The sequence below is a fragment of the Sander lucioperca genome, chromosome 23 (genome assembly GCF_008315115.2).
Source record: "Sander lucioperca isolate FBNREF2018 chromosome 23, SLUC_FBN_1.2, whole genome shotgun sequence".
NCBI classification, from domain to species: Eukaryota; Metazoa; Chordata; class Actinopteri; order Perciformes; family Percidae; genus Sander; species Sander lucioperca.
This window is the reverse complement of record NC_050195.1, coordinates 905,721-933,698: the sequence shown is the minus strand read 5'-3', so window position 1 is coordinate 933,698 and position 27,978 is coordinate 905,721. Positions and strand designations below refer to the sequence as shown.

The window sequence follows — 27,978 nt, the reverse complement described above, 5'->3', positions numbered from 1 at the left end:
AGTTTTGTCTGAGTTTAACATCAGAAAATTGTAGGTCATCCATGATTTTATTTCTTTGATGCATGCTTGGAGTTTAGTTAACGGACTGGTTTCGTCTGGCTTAATTGATAGGTATAATTGGGTGTCATCCGCATAACAATGAAAGTTAATTGAGTGTTTCCTAATGATGTTGCCTAGAGGAAGCATATATAAGGTGAACAGAATTGGTCCAAGCACTGAGCCTTGTGGAACGCCATGGCTAACTTTAGCATCCTGGAGGATTCTTCGTTAACATTAACAAATTGAGATCGATCAGATAAATAGGACTTAAACCAGCTTAGTGCGATTCCTTTAATGCCAGCTAAGTGTTCCAGTCTCTGGTATGGTCAATAATGTAGAATGCAGCACTAAGATCTAGTAAGACAAGTACATAGACAAGTCCTTTGTCTGAAGGATCTTGGAGAGAAAGGGGAGATTAGATATAGATCTATAGTTGGCTAAATTATATGTCAGGTCTTGTCGTTCTTTCTAGCGGTCCTGCGTTTAAAGGTGAACCGCTAGAAGTTGAGGGCAAGAGGTGATGAATTTTATCTCTAATTGTTATAATTTTATCATTAAAGAAGCTCATGAAGTTGTCACTACTCTGAGATATAGTAACAGATGGCTCAATAGAGTTGTGACTCTCTGTCAGCCTGGCTACAGTGCTGAAAAGAAACCGTGGGTTGTTCTTATTTTCTTCTATTAGTGATGAGTAATAGTCTGATCTGGCATTTCTGAGGGCCTTCCTATATGTTTTCAGACTGTCTTGCCAATCTAAACGAAATTCTTCCAGTTTGGTAGAACGCCATTTACCTTTAAGTTTTCGCAAGGTTTGTTTTAATTGGGGGTTTGCGAGTTAGACCAAGGTGCTAGTTTCCTTTGCTTCATCATCTTCCTTTTGAGAGGAGCAACAGAGTCTAAAGTAGTCCGTAGCGAGGCCGTAGCACCATCTAAAAATTATCAATTTGGGAGGGACTAAAGTTGACATAAGAGTCCTCTGTTATATTAAGGAACGGCATTGAATTAAATGCTGTTGGAATATCTTCCTTAAATTTAGCTATAGCACTGTCTGATAGGCATCTAGTGTAGAAGCTTTAATTTCATTTCGTATAGTCGGGTAGTAAGAATTCAAAAGTTATTAGAGAATGGTCTGATAATTCTGCGGAAATACTATTAAATCTTCAATTTCGATGCCATATGCCAGCACAAGGTCGAGAATGTGGTTAAAACAGTGAGTAGCCTTATGCACACTCTGACTGAAACCAATTGAATCTAGTAGTGAGTTGAAAGCAATACTAAGGCTATCGTTGTCAACGTCCACATGGATGTTAAAATCACCTACAATAAGTACTTTGTCTGATTTAAGGACTACGCATGATAAAAACTCAGAATTCAGATAAAAATTCAGAATATGGACCTGGAGCTCGGTAAACAACAACTAATATAATTGGCTGTAGTGTTTTCCATGTTGGATGTAGAAGGTTAAGAACAAGGCTATAAAACAAGTTATAATTTAGTTTAGGTTTAGGATTAATTAACAGGCATGACATCAAAGATTGCTGCAACTCCCCCTCCTCGGCCAGAGCCTCGTGGAATTTGAGTATTAATATGACTGGGAGGAGTGGATTCATTTAGACTAACATATTCTTCATGGCACAGCCATATTTCAGTAAGACAGAATAGATCAATTTGATTATCTGATATCAAATCGTTTACTAGTACTGCTTTAGAAGACAGAGATCTAATATTTAATAGTCCACATCTAATTTTCCTATTCTGTACTATCATTGCAGTGGTAGTTTTAATTCCAATTAGATTGTTAAGTATAGCGCCTCTTTTGTTTACTTTTGATTTAACCAATCTGAGTTGGGGGGACAGACACCGTGGTTGTTGGACTATGAGTGGGCGACTGCTCCAACAGAAGCACAGAGAAGCGCGTAACATTGCACCTCTGATTACTAATACCAATCTTGGGTTGTCATGATTTATGACCGATAATAGACTCGGTCAGATTTCTTGATATGAGAGCGACTCCGTCCAGAGTGGGATGAATGCCGTCTCTCCTAATCAGACCAGGCTTTCCCCAGAACGCCCTCCAGTTATCTACGTACCCCACATCATTAGCTGGGCACCACCCTGACAACCAGCAGTGGAAGGATGACATGCGGCTGTACATGTCATCGCTGATCAGGTTTGGCAGGGGTCCAGAGAAAACTACTGAGTCCGACATTGTCTTTGCATATTCACAACGTGACTCAACATAAATTTTAGTAATCATCACCATCATCAAGGTATCATTACCACCTACGTGAAGTATGATCTTACTGTATGTCAAGTTCTCAGGGGGCTTTACTTTACTTCTGCCCAAACTTGAAAAAGGCCTTGGCCATCAACAGGGTTAAATGGAATCAACTCAAACAATTTCTTCTTTAATCTTCCTTCTTTGCTTTATTTAGACGGTTTTCCATGTTCAGATAGGTTTGTTGTCAGGTAGATTTGGTTACAAATTTGTAGTTAGGCAAATAATCAGAAGATTTTCATTTGGTTAGGTTGAAAACCTTTACAAGAAAAGAGAAAACAAAACACAAAATACAGCAATTACTTAAAACTGCCTACTATCAAATATACAAACAAATATAAAGTTCTCCTTAACCTTACATTAACTTTACTAAGCAACATTACTTCAAAAAGCACAGTCATTACCATGGTATTACTCCCATGCTACCACTATCACACTGTTACATGAACTAACACGAGCGCAAGGCATTTAGAAATCAACTACATTAACTTTAGCAATTTCACCATCAACATTTGCATTTAACATTAAACTATTGGCAGATATCAACATAAAACCATTATCTCACCAGTAGCATCCCTGGAAATGCCCAGCAAGTAAAGTCCTTCCCCACTTCATCTATTTTCAACAGCAGCTCACAACATGTGCTTCACAGCCTCTCACTGCATGTGCTTGAAAATAACTCTGCACTTCCTGATTTCTGGCATGAGGACTGGAAAGTCTCAACTTCCTTTTCAAAATAAAAGTCTCTTTTTCTCAAACAATAGTCTCTATCCATTTGCGATCTAACAGCACACTGTATTTACGGTTATCTTTAGCCAGCAGCTTTAGATAGGATTCTACATCGCCCGCTCTGGCCCCAGGGATGCACACGACTGCAGCCGCTGGAGCCGCCAACTTCACGTTCCGCAGTATAGAGCTCCCAATAACCAGTTGGCTTCTCAGCGGGTGTATCACTGAGTGGGGAGAAACTGTTAGAAAGGCGAAGATGTTGGTGGTTAGCCATAGGCTCCAGTTTAGAGCGACCGCCGCTATGTGCGCTCCCTGGTTTAGAGCTTGCGCTACACTTCCTTCGGACAGTCACCCACTCGCCCGGCTGCTCGGGGCCTGCCGGGGGACTGCTAACAGAAGCTACAGTATGTTGGTCCGCACCAGCTACGGAGTGCTGGCTAGCTACGGAAGCATATGATTTTGATTCCATGGTGCGGAGCCGTGCCTCAAACTCACTAAGCCTCGCAAATAAACTACATTTATTACATATATCTTTATCACTAAAGGAGGCAGAGGAATAGCTAAACATCTGACACCCAGAGCAAGAGAGAGCAGGAGAGGGAGAGGAATTAGCCATTGCTAATGGCTAAGCCAGATCAGTGAGGCAGTTGCGTAAATGTCAGCATGTCACGTCAGCAGCACCTGCTCAACACCATAAATGAACAGCAGCGGGCCCACCCTGACGGTGTTCATATAATCACAGGAGACTTTAAAGGGATACTTTACCGATTTAGCATTAAACTTTGTATCAGCAGAAACACGGTAGTATTTTTGAATGACTGTGCTTCCCTCCCTCATGTCCCCCTGAGAGGAGAGATCTCTGTATTGTGGGTCTGGAAAAAAATCTTCCGATAATGTAAAACGACGATTTTTGCAAAAAAAAAAAAAAAAAGCCCAGAGGCAAAGGACTACAGCCAGTAGTAGGAGCTACTTCCGCATGTTTTCAACCTGCCCATAGGGGATTGGACTGTCGGCTTTTCTGGAGATTGCCGAGGCAAAAACGAGTGTCAGCCATCTTGAATCCTCGCTTAGCTTCTCAGCAGAAACTGTTAGATTTATTCATCCCGAAGGAAATTTTAGAACAACAATTATGTGCATTCAAACTACCAGATCGGAAGAATATGCAGGACACTTTATTACAGATGGAATACTCGACACACTACGCGAGCTTCGCCCGCCGGCTATCGAGACCAGCGGTGTTGCTCGATGCATCTGGCCGGTAAAGGGACATCATCAGCGGGGAACGTTGAACGAATGTGTCAGTGGAAAGCTAACGCTAGCCGGCCACCTGTTCCATCAATCCTGCTTGCAAGTGTCCGCTCATTAGACAACAAACTGGACTACATCCAACTTCAGTGAAACTCCCAACGTGAGTTCAGAGACTGCTGTGTTTTTGTTGTTGTGGAAATACTGCTGTACCGGACTATCCAGCCTGCTGCTCTGTCGCCGGGTAAGACTAGTCGAGGTGTGCTGTGTTAACACGGACTGCCTGTTGCAGAAATGGGGTGCTTGTATCCAACGAACTGCTAACTGCTGGTGGAGTTTGTGACTGTAAAATGCCGACCATTCTACATCCCACGCAAATTTACGGCTGTATTTATACCACAGCCCACCAAGCGCTAATGCTAGTAGCTATGTGTTAGCTGAACTTTACGGAGCATATAATGTGTGTGCACTAAATGTAGCCTGTTTCGTATGTCGTTTTTATATAAGGTTGTTTTTATATATTTTAAATGTGTAACACCACTTGAGCCACGGTGAAACATTGTTTTGTGTATATGGTTGAAATGACAATAAAACACACTTGTTGAGTTGATCGTCTGTCTGTAAAATCTGTCTGTCTGGCTTGGGAGTAGTCGCTAAAGCAGCGAAGCAAGTGCATTCTGGGATTTGGTGTCTTTCATCCACATGAGCCAAAAACACATTTTCTGGCTTTTCTCGGCCTAGAAGCCACCAATTTCTAAAAATAATTCACATTTCTACTACATAAGTGACCCAATTTAAAGATATATTCATCTTTCCAATGGTGAAATATCCCTTTAATAAGGCCAACTTGAAGACTGTACTCCTGTTTGGTAAATTTTACCAACATGTCAAGTGTCCTACTAGAGGGGAGAAGACTCCTTCAATTTCAATTTATTTATAAGGGACAATGTGCAATTAAAACATAAATGTGACCATTTGATGCATTGCACCAGAGTTAGCCTCTGGCTAATTTACATCTGCAGTCCCTCGAAAAACACAAATACAACATTTTAAAAGTTGAAACATCGCTTAATGAGTAAAAAAACATGTAACAAATAACAGTATTTTACATTTCATATCACACACACACACACACACCCCGTCAGCTCCGTTGGAGAGACAAGTAAGACTAACAGTTGTGAGGAATGATTAACTAACTGTGCGTGCATTGCTGAGTCATTTTTAAGTGATTTTTTAGATTAGCTTTAAAGCTACTAAACAAACCACAGCTTTTTACATTGTCCGGGATAGTATTCCATTGGTTAAGGGATTTGAAAAAAAAAAGCTGCCTGCCCAAAGGTGAAGAGCGAAAGGGTACAGTGCAGTTATGTATGGAAGCTATTCTAGTGGACCTTACAGAACCAACGGCACGGTAAATGACAAATTTGCACAAACAGGTAGGAGCCAAGCCATTTAGGATTTTGTAGACTGTACACAGATTTGAAAACACAACAGTAAGTAGATTGTGTTTGTATAGTATCCCACAATGGTGATACCTTAATGGCTTTTTGTCGAATAATTCTAAGGGCCTTATTGTTGTTGGACTGGCCTGCCCCCAACAGGTAATACAGTATGAGATGTGCGAGAAAATGAGAGCATGGAGAAATATCTTTGCAGCCTCTGTAGAAAGAGAAGATCTAATCTGTCTAAAATTTGCCATGTTGTATTTAATAATATTAGTAATTTTCTTAATATGTTTTTTGAAATTGAGATTTGAGTCCAGTACAACACCAAGATATTTAAATTCAGTGACAGTCTCAATTTGTTCACCCTTAATACAGATGTTTACATCTGGGGTGTGAAACTTAGTTTTGGGAAATAACATGCCTTTTGTTTTGCTTACATTTAAGGTGAGGCAAGATTGATCTAGCCATTTGACCACTCCATCCAGGGCACTAGCTAGTTTCTCAGCTGCCAGCTGAGCTGATTTAGCATGTGTGTATAGAACAGTGTCGTCGGCGTATAGTTGTACCTCTACTCCATGACAGTACTGTGGAAGGTCATTGATGTAAAGACTAAAAAGTAGTGGGCCTAATACAGATCCTTGAGGTACACCCATTGTGCACTTCAAATTACTAGAGCACACATCTTTGATTTTCACACACTGTGTTCTGTTGGATAAGTATGACGATATCCAAGCAAGTGTATTAGATGAAAAATTGAAATTGGCGAGTTTAGATATAAGAACGTTGTGATTAACAGTGTCAAAAGCTTTACGCAAGTCTAAGAATACAGCTCCAACAACTCCGCCTTTGTCAAGATGTAATCTAATTTGCTCTGTTAGGTGTAAGATAGCTGTTTCTGTAGAGCAGTGTTTTCTAAAGCCAAACTGGGCAGGGTTTAACCCAGCATTACAGCTGTTAATGTGGTCAGTTAGTTGTTTTATGACCACTTTCTCTGCAACCTTAGAGACTACTGGCAATATGCTTATGGGTCTATAGTTACTGACTACATGGCGGTCTCCAGATTTAAAGATGGGAGTCACAATAGCATGTTTCCAGTCGGGAAAAGAACTGTGTGCAAAAGTGAGGTTTACTAAATGAGCAATAGAGGGAGTTAGACTAGCTGATTTTTTTTAATAAACACTGTGTTCTGATGGAGAGCATCTCTGCTTTTTGAGTTCCTCAAGGAGCAGATCACTTTCCTTACTTCTTCTTCACTGACTATATCTAAGTTGAAACCCTGCCCCACAACATTCAAATTGCTATTTTGTTCCTTAGATCTGAAATTGTTTCCCAACTCCTGAACAGATTCAATAAAAAAAGAATTAAATGTAGAGGTAATTGTAGCACTATCATCTATTGTCTTGCCCTGAACGGTGAGCTGGATGTCATGTGAGCGATGTTGAACTCTCCCTGTCAAGCTGTTAATACTTTTCCAAATGCCTTTGCTGTTACCTTTAGCCTCATTCATAAGCTGAAAAAAAAAAACGTGACTTAGCTAATTTCAGTTCCTTAATCACTTTGTTCCTTAAACCTTTATAAGATAAAATATCTGTGTCTCTTTTGGTCTTAATGGCCCTTTTTAAGGCAGTATCTCTATATTTCATCAGTTGCCATAGGTTTTCACTAAACCAAGGCAGATTGACTTTTTTCTGTTTTTTCTCTGGATTTTCACAGTGAATTTATCTCTGACAGCATTGATCTTTGATGTAAATACCTGACAACTAAGCTCTAAATTTTCAGAGGATAATAAGTCACTCCAATCCATATTGTTTATCTCATTGTCAAATATGTCTTGTTTACTTTTAGGTATACAGAGAACCTTTGTGTGGTGTGGTGTTGGTACAGTGTTCTGAAATCTTTTTTTGGTTAATTTCCTTGCCACCAGAGTTAAGTTATGATTTGACAGACCGGTGATCAGATTATAACTTGTTGTTATCCTTTCACATTTATTAGAGAAAAATAGGTCAAGTTGTGTACTTGAGCATTTTGTGATTCTGGTTGGGCATTTTTTCAACTGTTCTAGATGGTATTTGTCTGTAATGGCTTTTACCTTTTTCCTTTTAGTCTTGTCTTCCCAGTTAAGATTGAAATCCCCCATGAGAATAATTTCTTTGTTGTGGTTACATTCTTTTAAAATACCAGTAAATTGTTCATAAAAAGTGTTGTTGGCAGTCGGGGATCTATAAAATCCTATAATGATTAAAGACATTTGCTGAGACAAGACAACTTTCAGTGCTATATATTCCAGTGTAGTTGCTGCCTTAAAAAACATGCGTTGCATTTGATACCGTCTTTCACATACATTAGTACCCCGGCCCCTTTCCCCACAGTTCTGTCTCGTCTGAAACATTCATTTTCATTGAAAAAACGCTGATGGAGTGGTGTGTTGTAACCGGGTTTCAGATTGGCACAAAAAAATCCAAATTTGAGTTCCCCAGTAGATGAGTCAACTGTTCAGTCTTTGAGACAATACTTCTGATGTTAAGGTGACCACCGAAAAGTCCCCTCGGTTTTAGCTTCGGGTCCCAGATGACCTTTGCGTGATTAACTGTTTGAAATGTTTTGAATGAGCCCTGTTTTTTAAAAGCGGGATTAATACACCTCACAACGTCAGGCTGAGAGTCCCCTGTTTGCGCCAGTGTTGCACTAGCCGGTTGCCAACTGAAAGAGATCTGACCGACGGGACTCGCAGCACGGTTGGGCCTGTACTCTTGTGAGAGACGCCATTCCCCAGACAGAACGAGGCAGCCAGGACACCCCGCCCGCCACCACCGTCCCCCCGCCGCAACGGGTGTCCACTGTGGGCACCTCCACAAACTGGCGAGTGTATCTACAGAGCAGGGTGACAATCCAAAGCACCTAAAGAAGGCAATGAATCACCAACGGAGACCAGATGAGGCCCAGATTTGGTTGGATATCACCAGCCAGCAGGAGGTCCGCCATCAGGTAGATCATTTTTCTGTGCGGTTGTTTTAAGTTTTCAGCTCTTCGGGAGTTTGTCCAAATTGTTGGTTGGGTAGCACGGCCATTGTTTAGGATTTTGGCATAGATTACATGTTGGCTCCATGGATTGACGATAAAGCCGCGACAAACGTTGCGTTCACAGCTGGGTTGTTGTTGATATAAGTGGCAGTTTCGCATAGGTAGTAGCAGTATTGCAAACACATAGTTCAAAATAAGTAGTCTTTGAACTATGTCGGTCAGTCCATGCTGTTTGTGAGTATATTTAGAACACAAACCGGTTTCTTGTGGGAAGTCAGATTTGGCAATAATGTTTGCGTGTGCTCCAGCAAGACCAGCCAGCCTGCCGGTATGCACCGCCATATTGGACTTCTCTCTGGATCATGTTTACTCAAACTGAAAATGCACTTGCCAAACTACAGGACTGCTTCAGCCAGACGGACTGGGACTTATTTGAACACCAGGAGCTGGAAACTTTCACAGGAACAGTACTGGACTACATCAAGTTCTGTATTGGAAATGTGACTGTGGACAAATACATTCAGGTTTTCCCAAACCAGAAACCCTGGATGACCAGCCATGTACGCACACTCCTCAGAGCCCGCGACGCTGCCTTCAGGTCAGATGACAGAGCCCTGTACAGGGCTGCTTGAGCCGACCTGAAAAGCGGAATTAAGAGAGCCAAGGCGGAACATAAGAGGAGCATAGAGTCCCACCTGTCCAGCAACAACACACGGGAGGTGTGGCAGGGCATACAAGACATCACAAACTATAGAGGTTGTGATGCGACAACAGGTGACCTGAGTGCGCCACTGGCAGAGGAGCTAAATTGCTTCTTTGCTCGCTTTGAGACATCAAAACAGCAGCACTCATCTGTCCCAGCCCTGCCTCCATCCTCACCTGACTCCTGCACCACCCCACTCACTGTGAGGGAGCACGATGTCGGACGGATGCTCCTGGCAGTGAACCCCAGGAAGGCTGCTGGCGCAGACGGAGTACCTGGCAAGGTGCTCAGGGCGTGCGCCCACCAGCTCACCTCCATCTTCACTAGGATCTTCAACCTCTCCCTGGCCCAGGCAGTCATCCCGCCCTGCCTAAAATCAGCCACAATCATCCCAGTGCTGAAGAAGTCTCCCACCACCAGCCTAAATGATTATTGTCCTGTGGCCCTCACCCCGGTAATCATGAAGTGCTTCGAGAGACTGAAACATGTCAAGGACTATCTCCCCCCAGACCTCGACCCCTATCAGTTCACATATCGCGCGAACAGATCCACAGAGGATGTCATCGCCGTAGCTCTCCACTCTGCGCTGAGCCACCTGGAGCAGCAGCAGAGCTACGTCCAGATGCTCTTTGTGGATTACAGCTCAGCTTTCAATACTATCATCCAGGACATTCTCATCACCAAACTGGTCACTCTCGGCCTCCCCCCTCTCGTATGTGCCTGGATAAAGGACTTTCTCACCAATCTGCCCCAGACGGTGAGACTGGGCCCCCCCTCTCCTCCACTCGTACGCTGAGCTCCCCACAGGGCTGTGTGCTGAGCCCCCTCCTGTACTGTCTCTACACCCATGACTGCAGTCCGGCCCACAACAACAACTCATTGTCGTTTGCTGACAACACCACAGTGGTCGGACTCATCTCAAAGAGAGACGAGGCAGCCTACAGAGAGGAGGTCCTGAACTTGGCAGCCTGGTGTTCAGAGAACAACCTGGCTCTGAACACCAAGAAAACAAAGGAGATCATTATCGACTTCAGGAAGAACAGCACCGACCTAGCCCCCCTGTACATCAATGGCGAATGTGTGGAGAGAGTCCATACCTTCCGGTTTCTCCGTGTCCTTATCTCCACTGACATCTCCTGGTCAGACAACATCACAGCGGTCATCAAAAAGGCTCAACAACGGCTACACTTCCTGAGGGTCCTCAGGAAGCACAACCTGGACTCCAACCTGCTGCTGACCTTCTACCGCTCGTCCATCGAGAGCCTGCTAACGTACTGTATCACAGTATGGTACGGCAGCTGCACTGTGGCAGACAGGGAGAGGCTCCAGAGAGTAGTAAAGGTAGCACGGAAGATCATTGGCTGCCCTCTCCCCTCCCTTATGGACATCTACACCTCTTGTTGCCTCAGCAGAGCTGAAAACATCACCAAGGACAGCTCCCACCCTTGCTTTGATCTGTTTCAATTCAATTTTATTTATAGTATAAAATCATAACAAGAGTTATCTCAAGACACTTTACAGATAGAGTAGGTCTAGACCACACTCTATAACATACAAAGACCCAACAATTCCAGTAATTCCCCCAAGAGCAAGCATTTAGTGCGACAGTGGCGAGGAAAAACTCCCTTTTAGGAAGAAACCTCGGACAGACCCAGGCTCTTGGTAGGCGGTGTCTGACGGTGCCGGTTGGGGGTGTGATGAACAGTGGCAATAACAACAAAAGTCACAATAAAGATAATGGAACAGTGACTAGAAATAGTAGTTGTAGTAGTTCATGGCATAGCAGGGCACTGCAGGGCATTACAGGATGTAGCAAGGCACAGCAGGGCGTAGCAGGACATAGCAGAACGCAGCAGGACACTGTAGGGCACCGTAGAGCATAGCAGGGTGTCACAGGGCATAGCAGGGCGTGCAGCAGGATCACGGCGACAGCTGCAACCATGATTAATCCAAGGAAACATGTTGGGCGAAAAAACAAACATAAGGACTACGGGGAATAAGCTCCCCCTGTTGCCCTCAGGGAGGCGCTACAGGTGCATCAGAACAAGGACTAACAGATTCAAGAACAGTTTCTTTCCAAAAGCCATAACCACTTTGAACTCACACATGCACTGACTTCACAGTCTCCCCCCAACCCCCGGACTTTCTTCTACCCACCTACTGTGCAATATTTAGGGCCCGAGCGCCGACAGCGGCGAAGGCCCTATTGAAACTGAAGGAATTATTATTAGGGGTCCAAGCCTGAGTCTGCAAGAGCTATGCCGTTCGCACATCAGGGCTGTGGAACCCTATTGTTTTTCTACTGATTAATCATCATCATCATCTTTTCCATTATTCTTTGCCGCCTAAAACTCCGACTACAGCCTAAACCGTACATGGTGGGGGGTTGCCATTTTCAGGACTGGTCCGAAACTCCGCAAGGACCTCAGGCGCAACAATTGACCCACTTCCACCACTAGGTGGCGCTATAGCAGAAAAAACGCGTTTGGCCCTGTAACTCCTACACCGTACACCAGACATTCTAAAATCATATATCCACGCATTCCCTGGATCCAACTGAATCACGTGATATAGGCCACGCTCTACTTTTATGCGTGAAAAATCGCGATATATCAAAACTTTTTTTAACACACACATTTAACACAACTTTTTCAAACTCCTCCTAGACCGTGCAACCGATCGGCACAAAATCTGGCAGGTAGCATCTCCAGATGGGCCTGACAAAAAGTTGATAGGATAAAAATTGCGCATATTACGCACAAACAAATTTGTGTAGCTAACTATGAAAACATCAACTTTGCCATATCTCAGCCAAAATAAATGCTATCAACGCCAAACTTTAGATTCTTGTTTGTCGTGACCGTCTGGAGGTCGCTCACGCGTTTTACGAAAATTGGTCACTAGGGCGCGCTACAAGTACAAAAAGTTTATATCTCATGAATTGCTCATCCGATTTTTACAAAATGTGTTGGGTACCATCTAGGGCCACTCCTGAGGCCAACCCTAGAGTGGGGTACTGAGGGGTCAAAGTGGGCGTGGAGACCCGTTTAAAGGTAGAGTCTTATGTGAGGTATCAATGAACTCAGCAGAGACTTTCTTCTTCATTGGTGGTGCTTTGGCCCGCCTCCTATGTTTAAGCCACGCCCCCTTTCATGAATGCTGACCCATCTAAGGTAGAGTCTTGTGTGAGGTGTCATTGAACTCAGAAGAGAGTTCCTTTTTAATTGGTGATGGTTTGACCCGCACCCTATAATTTAGCCACGCCCCTTTTCACAGCTAATGAACTGTATGACGTAGAGTCTTGTGTGAGGTATTTGCAGTGTCTGAGTGCTGCGCAAATGCACGGTCGCGTCCGCCAGTAACCCCGACACGCGCAGAGGCGCGAGGGCCCGTCCATCGCTGCTTGCAGCTTTAATTATTAGGGCCCGAGCGCCGACAGCGGCGAAGGCCCTATTGAAACTGAAGGAATTATTAGGGCCCGAGCGCCGACAGCGGCGAAGGCCCTATTGAAACTGAAGGAATTATTATTATTAGGGCCCGAGCGCCGACAGCGGCGAAGGCCCTATTGAAACTGAAGGAATTATTATTAAGGCCTGAGCGCCGACAGCGGCGAAGGCCCTATTGAAACTGAAGGAATTATTATTTTCCCGGCAAATGAATTGGCTTTTTGAGGGGCTTAACATATTCAAAAACTCACCAAATTTGACGGTCGCATCAAGTCTGGTGAAAATTTACGTATTTTAAGGGTTTCGGGAATAGGCGCGCAAAAATGGCTCGCTAGCGCCCCCTACAATGTTAAAAAACTTGAGCCCCTGCAGTGCGTTTAACGTAGACTCACGAAACTTGGTACACATATGTATCATGTCAAGATGTACAAAAACGTCATTGAAGCCATACCCTAAGCCCAACAGAAAGTCCGCCATTTTGATTTCAAAGTTCGAAATTAGTGCGATTTTGGCCATTTCCACATGTCGTACTTTAACGAACTCCTCCTAGAGATTTCATCCGATCAACTTCAAATTCGGTCTGTGCCATCTTAAGACATTAAAGATGAAAAGTTGTTAAAAGAAAATCTTTTCGTCATAGGGCATGGCCGTGGCGGGGCGGCCATTTTGTGAGTTTCGCCGCCGAAACAGGAAGTGGGTGTAACTCGAGTGTACATTGTCCGATTGGCTCGAAACTTTTCAGGATTCATAAGAGTCCAACCCTGAGGACAAATAAAGGCTGATATTTACTTAAAGTCATAGCGCCCCCTAGTGGCAACAGGAAGTAGGCCTAAAAGTCAAGGTGCTATACTTTAACGAACTCCTCCTAGAGATTTCATCCGATGTACTTCAGACTTGGTCTCTATCATCCCAACACCTTAAAGATGAAAAGTTATTAAAAGAAAAACTTTTCGTCTGACGGTGTGGGCGTGGCGTGGCGGCCATTTTGAGTGTTGAGCGATGAACAAATAAATTGTTGTAACTTGAGTGTACGTTGTCGTATCTTCCCGAAAATTCTCACGATTGACAAGGGTCCAGGCCTGAGGACACCTACAGGCCATATTTGACTTTTGGTCATAGCGCCCCCGCTGGCAACAGGAAATGCAACTTATATGACAAACATCATCTGATTTACATGAAACTTAGAATGTGTGGTCTACATGTGATAATGAGCTGGCCCCTATGATATAACCACGCCCACTTACTCAGGCCACGCCCCTTTCATAACATTTGAACCGTTTAAGGTAGAGTCTTGTGTGAGGTGTCATTGAACTCAGCAGAGTTTGTTTTTGATTGGTGATAGTTTGGCCCGCCCCCTATGCTTAAGCCACGCCCCCTTTCATAACATTTGAACCGTTTAAGGTAGACCCTTGTGTGAGGTGTCACTGAACTCAACAGAGAGTTGCTTCTTCATTGGTGATGGTTTGGCCCGCCCCCTATGCGTAAGCCACGCCTTCTTTCACAGCTAATAAACTGTATGGCGTAGAGTCTTGTGTGAGGTGTCATTGAACTCAGCAGAGTTCCTTTTTAATTGGTGATGGTTTGACCCGCACCCTATGCTTAAGCCACGCCCCTTTCATAACTGGTGACCCGTTTAAGATAGTCTTATGTGAGATATCAATGAACTCAGCAGAGACTCTTCTTTATTGGTGATGTTTGGCCCGCCCCCTATGCTTAAGCCACGCCCCCTGTCACAGCTAAGGAACTGTATGACGTAGAGTCTTGTGTGAGGTATCATTGAACTCAATAGGGATTTCCTTTTTCATTGGTGACGATTTGCAGTGTCTGAGTGCCGCGCAAATGCACGGTCGCAAGGAGCAGCAAACGCCGGTAACCCCAACGCGCGCAGAGGAGCGAGGGCCCGTCCATCGCTGCTTGCAGCTTTAATTTTTTTTTGTAATTGGATATGTTCTGTGTGAGCTTTGTATCCACTTAGTGTTTTATTGGCCTACTTTGGAGCTTTTTTTTACATAATTTCAGCAGAGTCTCTCGAGGGACCATGGGAATTTTGAGAATCCGACGACAATTCAGTTCTTTCAGCTTCTTTCTAGGGTAAGTGGTTTTTCTTTGGCAATCTTTTAAACAAAACATGCTTTTTTTAAGCCGCCGGCGGGTTTTGGGGTTAGGAGGGTTAAGACACACAGGCTTTCCTGGCCACGCCCTGTAAAAGCACCTGTGCTGGCGTGGAATCACTGATTGTTTGATCTCCACCTAAGAGAAGGTTACGTGCATACGATTTAGAGAAAAAACTTGGAAAAGAGATAAAGCAAAAAATGTGTTACAACAGTAAATCCGCTTACCTGCTGGTTAGGAACATGTCCACGGGCAGCCTCCAAGCATTGTTGCTCTCCGTTGTTGCGTACAAGGAAAGCGGCATCAGTTTCACTGTCTCCGGGGGTCCGGGTACATCAGCTTTTTGCCCTGGCATGCCACGTGGGGCCTCGTGCTGAACAGGCGTAAAGAGGACAGTTCATGCTTTTGCGGCGAAATTTTTGCAGCGAAAAAAGTTTATTTCCCCCTCAAAAATAGGTAATTGAGCACTGTAGTGGTTATGATCATATCAGTGACTATGTAACTACATGGAAATGGGCCAAATGATGCCCATTTCTTGTACAGTAATAGCGTTACTGAAGGCTAGCTCTAGCTCCATAGTTACGTTACTCCAAGCTTCTTCCCATATGAACACCTCCGCTCTTCACTCTTCACACACTACGCTCCGATCTGCACACTGCTGTTTACCTTTTCCTGCTACAACTGAATTCCCACGGGACTTCAGCGCAAGACTACAGCCAGCCTTCTGTTACAAAAAACAGGCATCATTTGGCCCGTTTCCATGTAGTTACATAGTCACTGATATGATCATAACCACTACAGTGCTCAATTACCTATTTTTGAGGGGGAAATAAACTTTTTTCGCCACAAAAACTTCGCCGCGAAAGCATAAACTGTCCTCTGGAGGACATCCACCAGACCAGCGGGCGCCCGTGGATTGTTGTTGGCCGCGGCAGGCGGGGAAGGCAAGGAGGAAGTAGAAGGATGCCGGTCGGGCCTGCTAGCCTGGCTAAGGCAACTAACACACAGTTCGCCAATGCAGAGACTACTATTCACCAACGCCAGATGGATTGCACACAAAATGGATATATATGCTACAAATACACACAGAACTGCTGCTTGATGATTATTACCGAAGCCTGGCTGAACACACTCACTCATCCCAGACGGTGAGTTGCTAACAGGGTAGGTGAATTTAAACAATGTCTGAGTTGAAAACGCATCTTGTTGTCATGTAAGGGCCTTGTTCATGTTGCACATTTTAATTGCATTTTGTGTCTGTTAAGAGGCACAAAGGCACTCTTTATGATATGCCCCCAAAACTGCCGTTTTAGCTAAGTGGGAGCTCTCGCCATTAGCTGCAGCAGCTCCATGTTGCTAGCACCGATTTGGCTCGTTTTTTTTGCTATCGACAGTACTCACATACTTATAGCGATCAAGATTAATGTAAAAATTGCCCGGAGTTCTCCTTTAAATGACTACAGGCCTGTCGCCCTGACATCTGTGGTCATGAAATCCTTTGAAAGACTGGTGTTGAGCCACCTGAAGGACATAACAGGACCCCTGCTGGACTCCCTGCAGTTTGCCTACAGGGCAAACAGGTCGGTGAATGATGCGGTCAATATGGGACTGCAATGCACCAATACCTCGACTCCCCAAGGACGTATGCCAGGATCCTGTTTGTGGACTTCAGCTCGGCGTTCAACACCATCATCCCTGAACTCCTACATCAGAAGCTCACCCAGTTCTCAGTGCCTGCCTCCAGGTCAGTGGATCATCAGCTTCCTGATTGACAGGCAGCAGCATGTCTATGGAGTTTTATTCCTATCTTTATTCAAGAGCGCATTCTTTCAATTTGAGAGCATTTCTCACTGATATTACGTTCAGATTTCAAAACCTTGCTCTCACACTCAAATAGCCACTGTTCGTGCTTGGATTTGCTCTGCTTGTGCTCAAACTTTCTGCTTGGACTCAGATATGTTGTTGCTTGGACAGATTTCCTGCTCTCAGCTTTGGCCCTTCTCCCCACACTCAGGCTGATTCTGCGCGCTTGCAAATCTTCTCCTCTTGGATGTCTCCTGCATGCTTGGATTTTTTTGTATTACAACACTATCTAAATTCCCCACCAATAGAATGCCAAGTGTAGTGTTGACCAATGAAATGATCCCTGCCCCGTTGAGGGTGCGTTCGCTTTACCTTAGAACGTTTGTTGCGGACGGCTACACTGTAACCGAGTTTATTTACCCCTGTTGTCCAACGCTTTATTATTAGTATATGTCAACAATGTGCACAGAATGGTCGACGCTCTTTCACCTGCACCCATCAGGAAACGGGAGAAAGCTTTGAAGTGGGACATATCAAGTTACGTCCACAACTACGAGGGTGAGTAACATAAATTAAGCACATAGCATATGGCGCTAGCATATAGCCTAGCTTGATGTCCATAAACAAATCGATTTTCTTTATTGTTTAGCTAGATTGAACGACATATGATGGACAGTATGTGTGTATTTACAATTGGTATTTAATGACCCCACTTTGTATTTTTTTCCTCATTTGGTTAAACATGTTCCTGGGGATTTGGCTAATTTCAGACATGCTAGCATATAGCCTAGCTTGATGTCCGTAAACAAATAGATTTTCTTTATAGTTTAGCTAGATTGAATGACATATGACGGACAGTATGTGTGTATTTAATGACTCCCTTTGTATTTTTTCCTTGTTTGGTTAACCGTGTTCCTGGGGATTTGGCTAATTTCATGTTAGAGCCAATAGTAAAACCTAAACTAAACCTAAAACAGTTTTTGCGTCAATATTATGTGTTGTTCATCAGAATTTAGTCTTCATTCCTTCATATTAGTCTGAAAATGATGTATTCTTATCAGTCTGTATAAAAAACGTTTGTAGTGAACGTCATCAACAGCTGCAGTTAAAGTCTCTTGGGTCATATGGGACTTGGTTGTTCTCCATACTGCATCATACACTATATTATTTTTCAGTTTTGTTATATTAGAAGGCTACAGACAACACTAAGTATCATTACTTAATCACAGTATATATTATTCCGGTGTACACTGTTGACTTGACTCCCTGCTTGATTGATTGATTGATTATACGTCATTATACGTCACTTTAGCTTGCCACTACCTCATAACTTTGCCTTAATTGCTCTTGTATAGTTAATGTATCTTCTACTAGTTGTATATACCTCCTATTTAATTGAATTATTCTTAATTTGTGTTGCAATACCTGAATTATCCTTCTTGTGAACACTAGGCTTATCTTTATTTTAGTTCATATCATAACCCTGCTCACAAACTCACCTGTACCTGGGTCATCTGTTTGCCAATATCAATGTTCCTGCTACAGTAAATCCTACAAGCAAAGTGTACTGCTTCACAGTAGTATGAACCATATGCTTTTTAGGTTTTGTGTCAAATATTGTGCAGTTTGTTATGAATTACTTATTGTTTTGACAAGGTAAATTAAAGCCATTTAACAACCTGCAAGTAAATTTAATAGTACTCTTTTTTTTTTTTATAAAGGTTACAGAACATGAAAAACCTAATTGCCTTGATCAGGGTATTAATTTGTTGCAAGTATGAACATGGCTTTAATAATCTGTATCTTACTGCTCTGAAAAACTACAATGATTTAAGAAATATCAGTGATACTTATCAACATTGATTGAATTGATTGTATATGTTGGCAGACATTACAGGCACCTATTCATGTAAGCAGAGAAAACAATAGTTTGTTCTCTCTTTTATCACTTGGATTATGCAGGTGATACCCATGGTGGAGAAACAGGGGTGAGTCCTTGTAGATCTCTGGCACTTTGAGGACAGACAGATCCAGCAACTCTCCACTGTTGTCTTTGTATAGTGTGTTCCTATTTAAGACAAATTCATAGACAACACATAAGATATTAGGTGTACATAGCTTTCTTTAACATCATTACTATTTTACCTTACCTTCTCTGCTTTGGTTTTGTGGACATCACAGTAATTTTCTCTCCCAGGCCTTGTTGTGTACCCTGTGAATTTAAGCAAGATAAAGAAATAAGTGTATTTAACATGATGTGTGTGTAGTTGTAGTATTTGTATTACAATGACATTATTAATCAGACTTGCCAACGTTCTTGGTTTGTGCCACTGCTGCCTGCCCTCAGTGTTCAGTGTTAACATCCGGGAACCCAAAGAAAAGCAATCGATTCTAGAATCTAGATCGGGATTTTCCATAGTAGCAACACTGAATTGTAAACATTACATTTTGCATCAGAATTTGGTATATTGAATTTTTTTGTGTTGAATTTTGGATTCTGAATTTATGAACTTAGAAAAATAAAGGTGAGAATTAGTTGTTAACAATTTGAAGAGTAAAATTCAGAGGCAAACAATTCAGATACATAATTTCAATGCATTAATATTTAGTGCTAGAAATTCAATGGCTTTTTAGTTTCAAAATCCAATGAAACAGATTTACTTCCATAAGCACGCCCCCTGACTTATGATGGCTGAAGTTGACAGTTGTATTTTTTCCTGTAGCAAGTTATGCTTTGGATAAATAAAAGTATAAAAGAATAAATAAAAATATTAATAAATAAATAAAAGTTTAAAAGTATAAATAAATAAATAAATACAAGTATAAAATATAATATAAATGTATAAAAGTATAAATAAAATTATAAATGTATGAATACAATTAGAAATAAAAGTATATTTGTATAACTAAAAGTATAAATACAAGTATAAATAAATATATACACATTTAGACATTTAATTATATAGTTATACATGTATATATGTATGTATTTATTTATTTAGTTATGGCCCTTAATTCCCTCCAGGACTGCAGGACAACAGAGACACATGAGGTAATCACAAGAACAAAGAACTCAAAAACTGTCACATGGTCAAATTAATTAAAATTAAATTAAAAGTCCAAACACCAACTGGCCTAGAGCAAAACCTTGACAAGTTGTAGTATCAAAGTAAGGCCTAAAATTGCAACGTAACTAAAGTTACAAAGAAAAACATGTTTTCAACAAAATGGTTACTGTAGTTTATATGGTCTGTTGAATCTTGATGTCTGGTGAATGTGTGGATATTGGCCTGGGCTGGTGTTAGACTCTATGCCTGAATTATTATCCCTGTCCAGCCCTGTGCCAGGCAGTAGTCATCTTAGTCCTGTTCATTGTCTTCAGTGCCCTAGATCGATGGATGCCATTACAGTAGTTACTATATTTGACCCTGTTGGATGTAGTGTTTTTTGGTTTGCCAAGATAATAAAACTCCTTAAGTGCGTCTTCAGTCTCGAACCTCTTCCTGTACTTAGGTCCTTATTACAATCTCACTCGCTCTGTGTGAAAGCAATGTGTGAATTCACTGATCACAGCTACTCCACTGCAATTAATTGATTTTGCACTCAATTTCAAGCCCATTGGTTCCCTCTGAAGATGGATGTTTAAAAGAAATTCGAAAATATATAATTTAACTTTAAAAAAACTTCCGAAAACTGCAGCTGGTCACTGTAGTTTTTTAGCAAACTTTACTCAAACAGGAGGACTGATTAATATGCATTACTGAGAAGCAGCAGGATGGTGTTTGTGGGATTGAATGAAAATAAAATAGTGTGTTCATGGTAATGAAGGAGCATGTCACCCAGTGCAACAATGTGGCTCAAAAGTGTGTTTTAAATAGTTTTTAAACAACAATGAAGCTCTACATGATGCACAAAAACATTAAGCCACCAAACAGCGGTTACATTTCTTTTCAGTGCTCTCTTCTCCATTGAGACCTCTCGGTTTGTTACGGAACGGCACAGGAGGTGGAACCCAAAAGCAGACGAAAAACACAATAATCAAGATTAAGTGTTTAATGAGTGAAATATATACAATAATTGTGCTGGTGGCAAAAAGGAGGGTTGTGTCGAGGGAATCCAGTGGTGAGTGGTGGGTGCATTGCGCTCTCCAGAGCGTACCCAGTGAAGTGGTGGCGTTGACCATGTGCTAAGGCCTCCTCCAGAGTCCAACAAACAATTGAGTTTGAGTCCAATCCTTACAGAGAGAGAGAGGAGCAGGCGGGATGAGCAAGCAGGCAGGCAGGAGTACGAGCAAGCAAGGCAGGCTGCAACAAGAGATAAACAGAAAATATTTTAGCTACACAAGCTAAAACACCAGGTAAACAGATAACACAGGGAGCCAGGAGTGCAACTATACCACACTGGTAGACGGTACGATCTGGCGACGAGTGGATCACAGAGCCAGCCTTAAATACTGCAGGAGGGTGATTAGGGAATGAGCTTCACCAGGAGCCACCTGCCAGCTAAGCCACGCCCACAGCTCAGTCATCGGCACAGGAGGGAGGAACATGAGGGAAAACAAACAAAAAACCACACAGAACAAAAAGAAGCACGGGCTGCCATGATGACATCATGACACGGTTATTAAATATTAACAGTATATTGTTGAGTGTGGTGATATACTGTACAGTAGGATGCATACATTCCCCCGTGTCTAATTCTGTAAATCTTCCTTCTGAAACTTGAGACATTATGCACATGTACTGTATGCACTGCCATTGTTGCAGTGTTTATGCAGATGTCATAATCAGAAACCAGCTCAGTCTCTTGACCTATATTGAAGAGTCTTTGGCCCATATGAGCCTCCACTTATCTACACATTATTGCACTCATTCGTCAATTGACCAGTCGTCCCTAGTTTCTGTTGTGTGTGTGCTGAAGGTGCACCATTAGAAGCATCACAGGTCCTTTAACAATCTTCTATTCATATGTGCATTAAATTCTATAATCCTTATTAGTACTTGGACTGTTGGAATGAATACCGAAAGTCAAATATAATTCGAATAGTAAAAAAAATAAATACTATTTGAATGCTGAAATTACTATTTGGAAATCTAGCTGGAAATCGGAAGGACGGGAAATAGTTTTTTTTTAAGATTTTTTTTTGGGCTTTTTCCTTTATTATATAGAGACAGTGGATAGGCATGAAAGGGGGAGAGAGATGGGGGATGACACGCAGCAAAGGGCAGCGGGTCGATTCAAACCTGCGCTGCTGCAGCACTCAGCCAACATGGGGCGAACACTCTTACTGGGTGAGCTAGAGGCCGTCCCGATGAGAAATAGTTTTAACATGACTTTAAAATCGATATCCACCGAGCCAAAGTGCTTATGTTAACGTTAGTTAGCTCGTTCTTGTTTTCTAACTGCGTCACAAGGTATAGTAATGTTACCTTAGCTGGGAGCTTCATGGAGAAAGCTAACGTTCATTTTAGTTGCCCTACAGCTGTCAGAGTTAGCTTGGACTTCATATATTACCTTCTAACAGCTGTAAAGAAAGAAGAGAACCTGCAAGAAACAGGTTGCTTATAAATCACTAAAATAGTAGTGACAGCACTGTTTGGCTTAGTTATTAATGCAGTTAGCATCGTTTGTTATGACAAATCGTTTCGGCTGTGCTTTCTAACATGATGTCATTGTGCTAACCGAGCACCGTTAGCGTTTACAACAATGCCGCTTCACTACACTTGTTAGATAATATTTCATTACAGAGTTCTCTGCTGTTTGTCGCTGTGTGCGTGATGGAAAATGAATGTAAACAAAGTTGTGTGCAGGTCCCCTTCAAGGTCAAGCTAATGTTGGAAGTCCCTCTAGTGGACACAACGTGTAACAACAACTACATGCTTGTAGTGGCATTGACAATGCATAAGCCTGAGTAGTGTAGTACATATTATTTAACAGGCTGCAATTGAGCATTAAATATTCTAATATTATTTGAATATTTAAAAAAATATCAAATTTGAATGGTATTATAGAGGAAGATTGACAGCTCTAATTAGTACAATGTGGTTTATACTCTGCATAATTAATGCTGTATATAGGCTACTATACTCTGTAGGCCTATGTGTTTAACATAAATGGATTAAGTAAAAGGAAAGAAAACAACATCAGTCAGGCGTTTATGACTCAATGGTGCAGTTCGCTGGAGACAACCTCACCAATCTGGCTCCAAGTTCACATTCCATCACTCTTTCTCACTTGATTGCAAAAAAACTGCATTGTATGCCTCATTGGTCTTTAGCAATCAGAATTACTAATAGGTTTTAATCTGGGAATGTAATGACTTTGCAGATTTGTGTCACAGTGCAAAGCCATGGCTCCCTGACCACTTGTCTTCTTGACTGGCATGTTAAACTGGCAAGAAACCTGGGACATTAGGACTCTTCTCTAACTGAAATGCACGGTGAATCAGCATAACGTGATAACTTTTATTTTTGTTTGTTTTTTAATAACAGATGACACAAACATATAAAGACATATAGAAGTATTTCCCTATTTCCCTATTACTTTACACAAACATGATTACCATTCTCAGTTCAGAGACCTGACTGATAGAATAAGGTTCAATATGGACAATGTATATTTTAAAAAATGCCTTTGATTTAATTGTTTTATTCAATGAATGAAAGGATATAGGGTGTGTAACCTAACCCTAGTAAATATAACTTAAATCATACTTAAGGAGAATTCCGGTTAATTTCAACCCGTAGCTCTGTTGTTTGTAAATTTGGAGCGCTGTCAGTAGCGAGAAAAACGAAAACAATCGGTGTTGCCTACACCGTGTTATCCTCCTGCTAGATTTTGCAGCCAACAGGCTTAAACAGGGCAAGTTTTAAACTTGTTTTTAGCCTCTAAACATGTTTAAAATGTAATTACAAGTGCCTACCCATGTGCAGTTATTCCTATCGAGGGAACACAGCGAATTTGACTGCAGTAGCTGTCGATTGCCGAACTCATACAATCCAATATTCCAAAATGTATTTTTCCCCCAAAAAACGATTTCCATAGTAATGACTGTAGCAACAAGCTGTAACCTGACACCACACCACAGCTCAGCCTGCAGAGTGGCCGGCTGGAGTTCAAAAGTTCAGCTATCGCTCATGCGCATGCATAAGGTAACCATGGCAATGGTGAAGACTCACAGACTTTATTTTTTTTATTTATTTTTTTTTTTTTACTCAGACTGTCAGCTGAGCTGAGAGAGAGACAAACACGGAGTTTTGGGATAATAACAAGATTGTGTCAGTGTAGAATATCAGCTCAGATGGATAGTTCATCCCAATCCGATTTCTATTAGGAAAAAGTAAGAATATGTATATTTTACAAGTAAAGTTGAATAAGTAAATTGTAAGAATAAGTCAATTGTACAGTTCTATAATATATTGCTAACACCTGTCTGTTATCAGTGGTTTTATAATATAACAGTACACATTTCATTTGTGCTTTTGTGTCTTTACTTTACAATATCACAATCAGAGGCCTGTACTACGAAGCAAGATTTGGCGTTAACGAGCTAACTTCAGGTTCAACCCAGGGTTTTCTGTATCACGAAGGTGGATCACTTGTTACCGGGTTCACTCGCCATGGTAACTTATGCTGAACGCCTAACCTGGTCGGGAGCAGGTTAAGTTGGAGATCAGAGATCAACCGGTGTTAAAGCACCGCCTACTGACCAATCAATACTTGATTGATAACGGCCGTTCTTATAGAAGATCAGGCGGAGATCGGTGCACGGAGAGAGAGGGGGAGAGAGGGGTGCGCTCATAAAAGTTAAAACATTTAGAGACAGACAACCCCGTTAACATTCACTGATGGGTATCTTTATGAAAGATATAGATTTTAAGCGGAATTACATATAGGCTATTTGTTGGCTTCTTCAGCCGTGTGTCGCCAATACGCACATCGGTTAGAATTATGTTTTGATATTTTTTTTGATATTTTCTCTCACAGCTTACCACTGCTGGGGTTGCAACTGAAATAAAAGGCTAAAGCAACGACAGTTCATGGAAAGCAGAAGTGTAATTATGGTCAGATCTTGTGCCTGACTGATGGGGAAGTGACCAGTGTAGTCTAATGTAGGCTATTATAGTCGGTGTACTGTACTGTATATTGGCCAGAATCTGCCTTTGGGGTAGGAGGGGGCATATCATAGTGGGGGGGGGCCTGGGTGTCCTCCCCCAGGGAAGTTTTAAGCATCAACGACTTTATTTCCTGCATTCCGATACACTTTTATGCACCAATTTACAGTAAAAAAAAATACCTTTATTCAGCCTACAGATGTTAAGAAAAAAGCACGGATGACAATTCAAAATGTATTAAAAATATAATGGAAAGTATGTTGTTACGTGTCATTGGGAATTTTTAAGTGGGTATGTAGAAATCCTGGAGCTTACTATCACGTAGACTACACCACTGGAAGTGATACTGATAGGCGTTGTGATTTACACAAAACAGCGTCGGCTTTTTTTGTCAGCTTTCCTTCCTGCATTTTGCCTGTAAAACCGTGTCTGTATTCTTCTTATTTATGTAGAATTATAGTTTGCTCTTCTTATGTAAAATATGCGGCTCTGGTAGATGTTTGCGATTGGTCGTGGTGCGCAAACACCGGCTCTTTTATGTGAGCGCGCGCGTCGCTGGATTGGGAAACCCTGGGTTGACTGAACTAGTTGTTAACCACCTTCGTGACACAGGTTATGCGGGACCGCGGTTGTTAGGTTAGTGAAGCCTGGTGACTGAAATAAATCCAGGGCATGTTGAGTTTGATTCGTAGTACAGGCCTCTAGACATAATCAATGTAAAGTATGTACAGTGCAGTGTGTGGATTTATACATAATCATGCCGCAACATAGTCTGAAGTGTACAAAGATAAAATTGTTCAGTACTCTTTTCCTAGGTCTAGAACATGCTCATATAACACAAACTCGAACCATTTTCTCATATTCCTCCTGATCTAACTCCAAGTCTGTCAGCTCTGTGAGCTGTTGAACTTCTGAACTCCAGCTGGCCACTCTGCAGGCTGAGCTGTGGTGTGGTGTCAGGTTACAGCTTGTTGCTACAGTCATTACTATGGAGATAACCACGGCAAATCGTTTTTTTGGGGGAAAAATACGTTTTGGAATATTGGATTGTATGAGTTCGGCAATCGACTAGTGTGGACTTCACCAGAAACCAGGAAACAAACAGAGGTATGGATTAACACAACTTTTATGCATTTCTGTCACAGCTACTGCAGTCAAATTCGCTGTGTTCCCTCGGTAAGAATAACTGCACATGGGTAGTCACATGTAATGACATTTCAAACATGTTTAGAGGCTAAAGTTTAAAACTTGCCCTGTTTAAGCCTGTTGGCTGTAGCACCGATTGTTTTCGTTTTTCCTCGCTACTGACAGCACTCCAAATTTACAAACAACAGAGCTACGGGTTGAAATCGACCGTAATTCTCCTTTAAGTATTAGTATTCAGTATGTAGATAGTGTTGGTACTATATCAGATCCACTAGTGGTCACATGTGGCCTTCCACAGGGATCAATCCTACTCTTATTATTCTCCTCAATATATGTAAATAATATGATGTGAATTGATTGAGTGAAGATTTCAGTGAGGCATTAGGTATATATTGTTGGGTATCGGTAGGGTACAGATTTAATTATTGGCAAATTATCAAAGATGTTTTATCAATATTAATAAAGTTATGAATATGGTTATTAATAACATTATCAAATCGACAAACAATCAAAACGGGGCACCACCCTGGATAATAATAATCAAACTATGAAACAGTCTCATTTCGGTGGTGTTGCCTTTAAAATACCGATCTTAATTAACTTGGTTAATTTATCTGGTATATTCTAAAGGAACAAAAGGAAGGGTGAGTCCAAGCAACGACCTGTTTAACCAGCTTATTACAATAAGTACACAAATAATCACAGACAACTGCTATTTATAATATAGTAGAATTTATTAACTTAAAAATTATCAATGGCCAATCAATAATCCTTCGATCAATTAAAACCAATATACCTTTTTTAAACTACAACAAAACAAAGCAAAAACAAACCAGCACGTGATGTGAGGAGACACGTCTGTGTCTGTATGTGTGTGAGAGAGTGCGAGGAGGAGGGGGTGTCTAAATGTAGTCTAGTTCAAAGACTACAATAATGGTTACTCTGTGAGCTGCACAAAACTATTTAGTAGGGATGAGCGAGTACAGCATTATCTGTATCTGTTAACCATATGAATTATCTGTATCTGTACTCGGACTGGGCGGGGCCTAACCCGGAAGTGGGCGGGATTTAACCCAGAAGTGGGTCGGTTTGTCTTGAAATGGGCGGGGCTTTAACCGGTATGTTATTTTAAGCATGCAATTGATATGGGTTGATCAGAAATTGTTATATTTATTGCTGATTAGAAAACTATTTACATGACAGCATCAGCATTGAGCTTCAGATCAATGGTTTTGATCACGATAACAAACAAACTATATACAGAACAAGAACAATGAATACAACACATGCGGTTGCAATTATGAAGTACAATGTAATGAACAAGAGTTTTCATACTCAACATAACTTTCTTTTTTTAACTTTTAATTTTTTTATGATCAGTGTGATTTTTTTTTTTTATTTCCACACCAGGTATGTGTGTGTGTGTGTGTGTGTGTGTGTGTGTGTGTGTGAGTGAGTAAGAGAGAGACAGAGAGAGAGAGAGAGAGAGAAAGAGAGAGAGGGGGGCGGGGGGGACTGTGTTCTACGGATCAAATAGTCCGACGCTGTTTTTCAGATCTGTTTAGAGCCAGCTGACGGTTTAAAAAAGAAAAAAAATCTCCGACAGGCAGAGACGCAACGCGAGTCGCATTCTACCAAGCACCACGTCTGAACAAACCCCACGTTTACCAGAACTCTACTGGTTAATAAGTAAGTACTACAAACCGAAGTAAAAAACAAAACTGAAGCTGAAAAAACCCTAAACGTTAATGGAAAAGACCGGCGAACCTGAGAGAGAGAGAGAGACAGAGAGAGAGATGTTCTGTGTGTGTGTGAGTGAGCAGAGCGGGACACAACAACGCAATACATCTGTATGTGTGTGTAGGGGAGGGGCGCTGTGACGACTACCCTATCACAG

General features: G+C 41.8%; 2 long non-coding RNA genes across 3 annotated transcripts; one reads left to right on the top strand and one right to left on the bottom strand.

Annotated features, from left to right (window-relative positions):
• The first annotated feature begins 3,115 nt into the window (after positions 1-3,115).
• On the top strand, positions 3,116-26,797 carry LOC118494389. The gene is made up of 4 exons (XR_004896524.1): positions 3,116-3,304; positions 8,674-8,684; positions 11,860-11,864; positions 26,787-26,797. It is a non-coding gene; the product is annotated as an uncharacterized LOC118494389 (long non-coding RNA).
• Positions 18,803-19,166, bottom strand: LOC116063700. Of its 2 annotated transcripts, none has more exons than XR_004108338.1 (3): positions 19,135-19,166; positions 18,972-19,033; positions 18,803-18,889 (listed from the first exon to the last, which is right to left on the bottom strand). It is a non-coding gene; the product is annotated as an uncharacterized LOC116063700 (long non-coding RNA). The 2 variants fall into 2 exon arrangements; XR_004896523.1 differs by having other exon boundaries at positions 18,808-18,889; positions 18,967-19,033.
• Positions 26,798-27,978: the final 1,181 nt, after the last annotated feature.